Raw genomic sequence first — 10954 nt, 5'->3', positions numbered from 1 at the left:
CATTAACCCTTAATTGTAGTTTGTTTCATCATACAATTTTAAAATGGGAGGGGAGACAATATTGTAACTTGGCTTTTGCCAAGGTTGTGCTGTGCCCTGCCTCCTCCAAAATCACATGTGAGGTAGGAACAGACCTATGAAACCACCAACACAAAATGCTTTAAGTAAATAAATATCCAGTCCACTGAAAGCTGATACCCAAGGTTATTTGCAGATAATTTACTAACTGTGCACATCTTTCATGAAAACATTAATGTATTTCTTGGAGCCCATATGGATTGCAGTCATCTCACCAAAAACAGTATCACAAGAGCAGTCACATTTATCAACATTCAGGGCCATTGTATTGTTTTAATGTCAGTCTATTATGTGTGAGAGGGAATGGCACATCTCTCCTTTCATAAAGAAATGAGACACTGGTCCATACCCGCAGTCTATATCCATACAGATGGGCATATTGGATAAATTTAAAATAGCTACTCTTTATCATGCCCAATTCTACAAATCAGTACTGTGAAGAACAGAGAATTACAAAATAAAAGGGGATGATGGGGAAGCATAAACTTTTCAATGTGCAGTCGTCGTGGAGCACTACAAATGTTAAATTTTGGGATAAATGGCCCAGATGCTAAGTCTGTCTTTTTTGGCATGTGTATGTGGGGTGGGGGACAGTAGAGGTGACCACCTAATACAGAAAGAGGCTGCTAAACTCTGCCTGTCCAGCCAGTCAGCCATCTGGATTAGTTTGCTTTTCTAAGATACTGGGGATTTTGTTCAGGAGGCATCTAGTCTACACAAATTGATCTGCTCTACCTGCCCCCTAAACTCCTCTGCAAACATGTTCTTCTACCTTTTGCAACTCGGACTGTTAGAAGCAACCTCACTGACCCCCAACCCCAGATCATAAAACTCCTAGTAGCCAGCCAGTATATTCAGTCAAGCTATGAAAATCCTTTAAAATGATTTACTAAAATGAAAAGGAAAGAAGATCCAACATTACCAAAATGGGGAAAAATCATTCATATTTGGGAGATTTTTTTTAATCAGATACTATCTGTTTTAAGAATGGGATGAGAGATTTTGTGTCATTCAGCCCTAACACCACCCTAAACGTAAGTCCCATTATTATGATCCTCCCCTTTTTCAGGTGCAAAAACTGAGGAGGAAAGACAGTGAGTAATGTGCCCAGGTGAAGCAGGAACTGGGGATGCTGTTGTTTGAAACCAGGCGTTATGGCTCCAGATGCCGCCTCTCTGAACTACCAAAGAAGCCCATGATCCCGCTTTACAGGTGAAACCTAAAGGCTGAGATTTAGCTCCAAGGGATCAAACAGGAAAATGTACATGATCATTAATGAACAACCAAAAGACAATTTACTTTGCAAATACAAATATTTATTTTCTGAATCTCAAAATAGACACAGCACTAAACAGAGACAGAGAGATTAGACATGAATGAGATCTAAATGTGCCTCCATTACCAACTTCATTGTGCGGGTTGATCATCTAGGACCAAGTTTGGCACTGGCCCTCTGCTTTGCAGGGAGAATCTTTTCTCCCCAAATGTAGTCCTCTAGCACACTAGTCCAGTCTTTCTGCTATTTGTTTACACCCACTGAATATGTAGCAAACATCCTGCACTCAGTTTGTGGTTGGAAAATAAATCCCTGTAGTTTATTTAGTGAAGAGGTCTCAAGGATGTCCATTATGATTTCATAAATTGTAACTTGTTTTCCAGACTTCCTTAACCTGAAGTCAATTAAGATACTGTTTACACACACAGTTTCGCTAAAATTGGGGATGGTGAGATGTTTCAGGAAGGAAAGAGGGAGCCTCATTTGCTTTCAAACAACCAGTAGGTTATTTTATTTTTTAAATACATGTGAAACAAAAAGTCACAGTGAAAGTTTCACTTTCTAGTATCTAGAAATAAAACCCAATTCTGTTCCTTGAAGCCGTGAATAAAAAAGCATGTCAGCCTTTCTTTTTTGTTTCCTATTTCTTTTTCCTTTTACCATCACTATTAGCACCCGGCTGTCTCACTTGCTAAGAGCTTTTGCACACACTCTTCTGCATGATGCACAGGGATGCAGCCTCAGGAAGTCTGATCCTGGTCACTGATGGTCACTCCAAACACACAAGTGTATCCATATACCTGACCAAGGCCTAGGCTGTCCTTCTTTTTTTTCCTATCTGACAGCCATATTGTTGCAGCATTGACCACAACCAATCAGAAATGTTACCCACATGATTAAACTCTCTAAACTCCTCCCCCTCAACCCTATGAAAGAAGTTTAGAAAACTGGAATGGGTAAAGAGAAGTGAGCATCCCTCCAAAAAAAAAAAAAAAAAAAGCCTTTTTTTGGCTGGGTAAGGTCTATCACATCTCCTCTCTCTGCAAACACAGACAAGTTTTCAGCATACTATGCGTCATGGATAAACATTTCAAAACAACAGGTTAATGTCATGTCCAGCATTACCTTGAAGCCCCAAATTACTTCAAACAGATTCAAATGATTGAACTGGCTAGGCTGCCACCATTGTGGATTCCCAGGAGCAAGGAGAGCACCTGGGTCTCAGCTTGGGAGACAGCTCCAATTCCAGCACTTAACAGCTGCATGCTCTTGAGCAAGCTCCTAATTGCCAAGACTTCATTTTTCTCATCTGTCAAAGGTATTAATGCTTGCATATTTCTCAGAAACAGAGGATAGGCCCAACAGACCAACACCGTTATCTGTGGCTATGGCCATGATGTTGGCTGCTAATTCAGCATTCAAGGACAAACACCTCCTCATGGTGGATGAGGACGGTAAACACCTCTTTGATGCCCTGGTCCTATACATGGCAAAAGGCTCCTGGCATAGCGAGAGCTGAAATTCATCAAAGTGTGGATTTCACTGGCTTCTCACAACCTTTATGTGGGAATGTGGCAGTGTGTAATTTATTTCAATTAAATTTTGTTTCACATACTCTTTTGCAAGTCAGGAATATGGGTCAGATTTTTCAAAAATGGGACAAAATAAAGAATGGAAAGAAGTTGCAGGGTCTGATCATTGCATTATTAGCAGCCCAGTGTTTGCATGGCCTGGGTGGAAGTCTATCTTTGAATACTCAGCTCTGTGGAGTCCTCCTGGCCCACAGAATCACAGACTCTCAATTTCCTGGCTGAAGGGCCTATTTTTCTGCTGTAAGTGAAATCTCTCAATTCTCAAAAGTCAGTGGGAAGGACTGACTTGCCCTCCTGAGATGGGAAGGATCAGATAGACTACTCGAAATAAGTTTCACTAATCAAAACACATGACGTAATATAATTAGTATTTTACAATTAAGGGAGAAAAGATGGAACTAAAGCCACCTGTCTCTGCAACTCTCAGTACATCTTATAATCACTCGATACATCCTCCTGCCCTGGGGAAACATACCTTTGCCTCCAGGCCTCAGTTCGTGGTGGGATCATGGGCAACACCAAAACTTGGGAGTGTTCTAAGAGTTCCAATTATTATTTGATCCACTGACTGTCCAGGTTAGGAGTAGGTGAGACCCATAGCTTGGGGATTTGAAAATGTGGCTTTTCTGCATTGGGTGGTCCTCAAGCTCCTTCCTCCTGGTTTTCTCAGCAGGACACAAAAATCCACACAGGCTCCTTTGTCTTCCCTCCACTCTACTTTTCTGGGACTGCCCTGCCTTTTTCCCTTTTCTTTTCACGGTCAATAATGAACAAATGACTTACAGAAAACACAGTGGAGTGACCCCGTCTTCAGGAAAGCCTCCTCTAGGACACAGTTAATGACTGTCAGAGTCCATATTGGCTAGGCTAACACCATTGTGGATTCCCGGGGTGCTATTCTTTCTCACACAGTGGAAATGCCATCAGGGAAGGGGGGGTACCCAGCGACTATAGGATGGCTATGAAGACATAGCCACTTATGCTCCTGATTAATTAGGAGCCATCAAATGAGAAAAGTTTGCAGGAGTCTCCAGCCTCCTAAACCAGACAACAGGCTGGCTTTCTGGAATCCTAATGATGACAATAGGAGATAGAAGATCAAGGAAACCATTTAACACCACCAGCATCTACCAGGCACAGTGATGCCCTAAAACCTGCAAGGAAGAGGCCTTAGAATGCCCATACAGCTTCCACAGTAGCATCCCAGTGAAAGCCAGCTAGAAATAACAATAAATCTGAAGGCATCATGTTATCAGAATTCAGATTATACTACAAGTCTATAGTACTCATAATAGCAAGGTACTGGCACAAAAACAGAGATTCAGATCTATGGAATAGATTAGAGAATCTAGAGAGGAACGCAGCCACATACAGCCAGATGATCTTGATAAGCCTAACAAAAGGACCCACTAGGAAAAATAATTCTTGTTTAACCAATGATGCTGGGAGAACGTGTCAGCCACATGTGAAAGACTGAAACTGGACCTGCACCTCTCACCACTGAAAAACATTAATTCTCACTGGATAAAAGATTTAAATTTAAGACATAAAACAATAGAAATTCTAGAAGAGAGTGTGAGGAAAAGACACTTCAAGATATTGGCCTTGGGAAAAACTATATGAGGAATATACCCATGGCAAATCTAGCAACACTACAAATATATAAATGGGATTTGATCACGCTAAAAGTTTCTGTGTAGCTAAGGGTACCACAAACAAAGCAAACAGATAGCCTTAGGAATGGAAGAAAATTTCTCCTGTGATGAATCTGACAAAATCCTGATAACTAGAATTTACAGAGAACTCAAATTAATCACCACAAAAAAGAGCAAACAACCCCACTTCTATGTGGTCACGAGACTTGAACAGAAACTTCTCTGAAGAAGACAGATGAATAGCCAACAAACACATGAAGAAATGCTCATCGTCTTTAATCATCAGGGCAATGCAAATCAAAACCACTCAGGTGAGATATTACCTAACTCCAGTAAAATTAGCCTACATCACAAACTGTCAAAACTGCAGATGCTGGTGTGGATGTGGAGAAAAGGAAACACTTTTACAGTGCTGGTGGGATTGCAAACTAATATAAACTCTATGGAGGTTCACATTGATCTCACAATCCCCTAATTAGGCATCTACAAAATCATTTTACCACAAAGACATTTTCACCAGAGTGTTTACTGAAACTCAATTCATAATTGCCAAGTCATGGAAGCAGCCCAAACACTCATCAACCCATGAACAGATTAACAAATTGTGGTACATGCATACCATAGAATACTATTCAGCCATAAAAAAATAGAGACTTAACATCTTTTATGTTTACCTGGATGGATTGAAACATTCTTGACATAAAGACTTACAATCTTTTATATTTACCTGGATGGAGGTACATTCCTCTTAGTAAAGTATCTCAAGAAAAAAAGTCCCATGTACTCAATAACAATATGAAAATAATATATAAACAATTACATCCTTATATAAATGACAAAAGAAAAATATAGTCTAGAAAGGGGGAGAGGTGAGGAAGGAAATGGGAGGGGGATGTGGGAAGGGTAGTTGATTGGAGGAGAGAAGGTATTTGGTGCATCCCACCTAAGTGCACAATGATAGAGTGTTTAGCATGCCCCCTTGGTGAGGGGTTTTTCTACATCTTGAACTTTACTTTGGAAGTGAGAACAATATAACCTAAAAATTTGTGCTTTCATATGAAATTGAAATAAAAAATTTATTTAAAAAAACAAAGAAAGAAAAGAATAGCGGGCTAGAGACACCAAAGAGGGACTCCTTGCACTTTATGTGAACAGCTTTTAGGCTGTGCTTTCTGCTGGGGACACCCGCATCCCCACAGCTCACATGCTCCCTCCAGGAAGTCCCCTCTGAGTCCTCAGCACATCCAGCTCCACATCCCTTGCTGGCTCCACCCCAAGCTCAGTGCTGCCTCTTGGCTGCTTGTTGCTCAAACTTCTCAGCACCTGGCAGGGACCTAGCACACAGATCAGCCTAAAGCTTGGTGAATCAGGACCTTTTTGGGTTCCTTTCCTTCAGAAAAACCGAGTAATGACCCTCCTGGGCACTCACTTCCTTAAAGTAGATGTTGCCCGTCCATAAAGGATACAGGCCTATTTGTCCCAGATCTAATAAGGTTGCCTTGGGTTTAGCACAGCTGGGATGGGGTGGAGAGCCCCCCCAGCAGGCTAGCGATCTGTAAGGATTGTAGAAAGACATTTGTCAAATGGGCCTATTGAGGGACAGCTGAGTCTACAGATGGGTCTTCGCCTTCTCCCCTCTTGCTCCTGGCATAACAGAGCAGAGCCAGGATGGTCACCCGAGCCTCCAGATCTGCGAGTGTTTCCTTTACTCCACCTGACAGCATCCACCCCAGCCTTGTCCCATGTTCCCTGGCTTTCCCTGCCTCCCCTTAGTCTGAGTCTTTCCCAGTGGGTGAAGAAAGACCAGATGTTCAGGTGGCAGGAAGCCCACCCAGCTGAGCATATAGCATGGAACTCCGATTCCTGACCTGGTCTGGGTGGAACTGGGCACCCAGAGCCAGACCCTTTTTGTCAGAAGGCCAGCAGCTCTGGCTGACCATGGCTCATCAGCCAAACAGCTTGAGGGCCCAAATCCTTTTGAAATTTCCCAAGAAGCCAGAAACATATTTTTATGTGAAATCCCTGGAGTTCTAAACATCAACCAGCAATTCCAGGCTTTCAGAGGCTCTGGGTGAGTCAAGCCAATCAAGTCTGCAGATTGTTAGCAGTGGACATACACCTGCCCTTGGCTTTCCTGCTGAGATTGCCTGCTACAGCCACTTCACAAGCCCAGGCCTCCGGCACCCCCTTGGCAAGGGCTCAGCCTCCCCCATTCAGGGCGGGACTGTTATTGCAGGAGCAACACTCATTCTGGGCACAAACACCTGGGGCCTCCAGCCCAAGGCTTTCCTGGTCTCCCTCCCCAGTTCCCCTGGTCTCTGCAGCAGCCAATAAACACACTTCTGCCTGCTCTCTTTCTCTTCATCACCCTGGGCCTCACTCAGTAGTCTAACTGTGGCTGTGAAATCATTCTCTCTTCAGAGACATTTTTGGAGCAGTGGTTAAGGAGAAGAGCTATTGATAACCCACCCCGTGAATGTATTAATTTTCAAAAATAAAAAATAAGGCCAATGAATGGATAAAGACAGTCCTGAGCTTTTATTGAATGGCCATCCTGCAGTGGGATTTGAGGCCTGGGCAGTCACTCCACCCTTTCTTCTGCATGGAAGAATAAATCATGTGTTCTTCCACCGGCTCTATGCTTAAGAAGGTACAGCCACCCTACAACTATTTCCTGGGACTTGTTAAATATTTGGCATGCATTTCTCTTTATTTTTGAATAAATATTTAAGTGACAGATGGCCAGAGAACAAAAATCAGAAGTAAACCCCAAAGCAGTAAGGGTCTAAGGGTTTGAAGGAGCCCAGGGGGCTAACAAGGAGCTCTGAGGAATCCTGGAAGATTCAGTAGTGGATGATGGCCCAGTCCTCTTGTCCCCTTTAGAGATTTTGCTGCTGAGAGGTCCAGTAGCAGAAGGTCCTGGCTGTTTACCTTTACCCTGCATTTCCCCAATGCCTGGTAATAAATAAGAACCATCCATTAGAAGAGACAAAATGCAGGTATCCAGTCCCTCAGCATTTGGACTTCAGGATGTGTGGTAGCCTTCAGGGGGTGGTTCTCAGCATATATCTGATTTCTCTCGAGGCTCCCTGTCTGGCCCCAAGGTTCCAGCAACCAGGATAGTGACTCTGGAGGCTGCCGGCGCTGCCTACGATCTTCAGTTTTGAAAGCACCTTGTAGGTGTCTGTGCCTACAGCCAGAGTCAAAGGCTGGACTGTAAAATCTCTCCGTTCAGCTACACCAGGATCTGAGTCTCTTTGACCCTGCCAGGGACCCCGGCACATGCAGGCATGGGCGCGTGTGCGCACGCGCACGCACACACACACAGGTTGCCACTCCTGCCCCAGGTGCTGAGCACCACCCTGTTGTTGTCGTAAGTGGCTGAAACTTTGGGGGATGCAAGCCCCCTGGGAGGCTTCTGTAGCCCCTTAACAAAAACTTCCCCTTGCTTCTTCTGAGCGGTTGGTAATTATTTCTAGATGTTGCATATATGCTTTTTTGTGGATCATTTGCAGTCTGATTTCTCATCTCAAACTCTTGAAATATTTTTCTTTTTAAAAATAAACCCACAATGGACACTCAAGCTTTTGACTTTCTCAACCACAGCAGGGAGAAGTGTCTAAACTCTGCTTCTCCTGCTTCCATGGAAGGACATTTGGGGAATCAGGGTGATGGCTGGGGGACTACCTGTGCCTGTCAGAGTGCTTCCCTCTGCTCCAGGGCCCTGAACCTAGAGGACTTAGAGACCCCATTCCCTTTCTGAGAGCCTCTCCTCCCTTTCCTGGGCAGAGTGTTCCTGGGGTTCACCAAATCTCCCCCGAATCAGAGAAACCAGTTCACATCCAACACTCGGACTTGGCTTTTTCTTATGTGACAAGCACTTCAGGGGATTGTAAAAGGGTTTCTAGATTCCAGGGAAAATAAATTCACAAAAGAATCAGAGTCATTGGTTGTCTTCAGTTTGTAATAACATTTGATTCATAAAGTAGTGCAGTTATCTGTATCTGCAGCATCAGAAAAGCAGAGCCAGATAGGGCCAAAGGGTCAGTGTGTTGCCTACTTCTCCTGTTCCCCTGGATCTCCTTTGCTACTGAGGCTCTGGGCCTTGGAGCTTTGGTGAGTGCCCTTGGCAAGGTACACTGTGCTACCCTGGGTGGCCCTGTGGCCACAGCCCCTTACGATGGCAGATGGTTGAGTGCAGCTGACTGTGGCCAGGGAGGTGGGTGACAAGGACCCTGTCCTTTCAGCCCGGGATGCACTCTGTAGGTTCACGACAAGACAACAGGGGATCTTTAGAAGTCAAATCAATAGGACCAAATATGACAATTGCACACCAGTCACCCAGATATTAAGATAAGATCTACTAAAGTAAGACAAAATTTAGACATAAATGATCCTAAGGTAACCCATGCAGAAGCCTATGAAACAAAAAGCAACTGCCAGTTGCCTGTTTCTTTGCACAGATCCAGCTGGCCTGGTCCCAGTGTGATCCAGGCAACCAACTGAGTATGAGCCAATGTTTACTCCAATTGGACTCTTATCCTTAATAAACCATTTCTAGAAACTTCAGAAATTTCTTCAACTGTAGAAAAGATTCAGGTCATTCTCCCACAAACAAGGTCTCGTTCTTAAAAACCGTCCACCTTGGTCTCAAAAGGATCTTCTGTTTAAGTCCCATTAAAGGAGTTTCCTTGCAAAATACTCCTCAGAAATACAGTTAAAATCATACTAAAATCATTTTCATAAAATGTGTTTTAAGAAAAGACAAGCTTAATTCTCAAAGGCTCCGTTATTGGAAAAAAGTAATAATTGTACTGTTTCTAAATTGAAATAAAATTGCAAAGATGCAAATAACAACCTGTATCATCACGCATAAACCAGTCACAAATTTTAAATCAACTGTAAAAAGTATTTAAACCTACATGAATAATTTTATTAACTGATATGAAATCATATTTTCTGCTACCTTCATTTATTAACCACTTCTCCAATAGCAATGAAGTTATAGTGGATATTTGCAATACAGAGACGTTCCCATATAATGCTGCTGATCATGACAAGGGCGCCTTCTCCTTGGGGGGGGAGGGAGAACCCCATCACTTTCTGGTATATGGTGCAGAGAATGGACTTGAAGAGTGAAAGCCACATGATTTACACATGCACAAATTTGCCATGGAGTCTCAATAAGCATGACTAAGACTTTATGCACAAGGTTTTACATTCAGATTGTGCATAGTTAAAAGCAAGGGAATAATTATCTGGTACACCCAAAATAGCCTATGTCAAAAGACACTAAATGTCAAGGAATTTCTTGAAGCATTTGGAGTTTAAAAGCAGAAGACATTTCTGTGAACCCTCACTATTGAACACCACTTTCATAGAGAGAAGTTCTGAGGGTTGTCATCTCTGTCGCTCTAATCATGCCTCCTTGGTAAAGAATAACTAGACCAAAAAGTCTACAAATATCTCATCTTTCTTTGGGGTACCAGGAGACACAGGAATTGGAGTATTCACTACTATCGCCTCTGCATATGAAGCAGAAACATAAATCTCACGCAGAGAACACTGTAACTAAGGTTCTTTGAGTGTTCCCCACATTTCTCTCTGAGCTTTCTGCTCACTGTCCTGCTGTGGGACAACAGAAACCTACTTTGGAGCACTAAGGCTCTAGGCTCATTGCATCTTGAACACTTGAGTCAGCAAAATTGAGGGCAAATTTGTTTGTCTATTTACACAGAAGAAATGGAGAGGAGCTGTGCTAACCCTAATAAGCATCTCTATCCCAAACTTTAAATGGCATATCCACATCCCCAGAGATAGGAGAAAACAATTCTAAGATTAGTAGTCATCATCCTATAGATAGCTACAGGAATCAAAGCCAAATAATATGAAGCCAGGTAGAGAAACTGAGCTTTGTACTGTTGTATGTGCCTCCCAGCCACCTTCAGCTGCATAAGTCTCTCATGGAAACTGAGGTTGAGGAAAAGGGGGGAAGGTGGGCAGTGCAGTCCAGCCTGATACCCAATGACCTGCTCAATCGGCCTGGTCTCATTCTCCTCCTTGACTGCAGGCATGTCTGGAGGGACCATGTCTGAGCTGCCCTGCCCTGTCTACTTGGTCCTCTTGTCTAAATGCCAAAAGCCACCCATTGGAAATGCCCGTATGACCACCTCACACGCTACTAGAGGCTTTCATTGACTTCCCAAGGCTACAGAGACAAGCCTTCCAAAAAATGGGATGTGTCTTGGAGTTCATGTCTAGGGTTCAAGTTGGCCTCCTCCAAGATGGGTGGTGATTTGTCTGGCAAATGGACTGTCCTCATCTCTAAGGTGGGGTAACTCCTGGAGTGCACC

Source organism: Nycticebus coucang, unplaced genomic scaffold (assembly GCF_027406575.1).
Source record: "Nycticebus coucang isolate mNycCou1 unplaced genomic scaffold, mNycCou1.pri scaffold_43, whole genome shotgun sequence".
NCBI lineage: Eukaryota > Metazoa > Chordata > Mammalia > Primates > Lorisidae > Nycticebus > Nycticebus coucang.
This window is presented reverse-complemented; position numbering follows the sequence as displayed.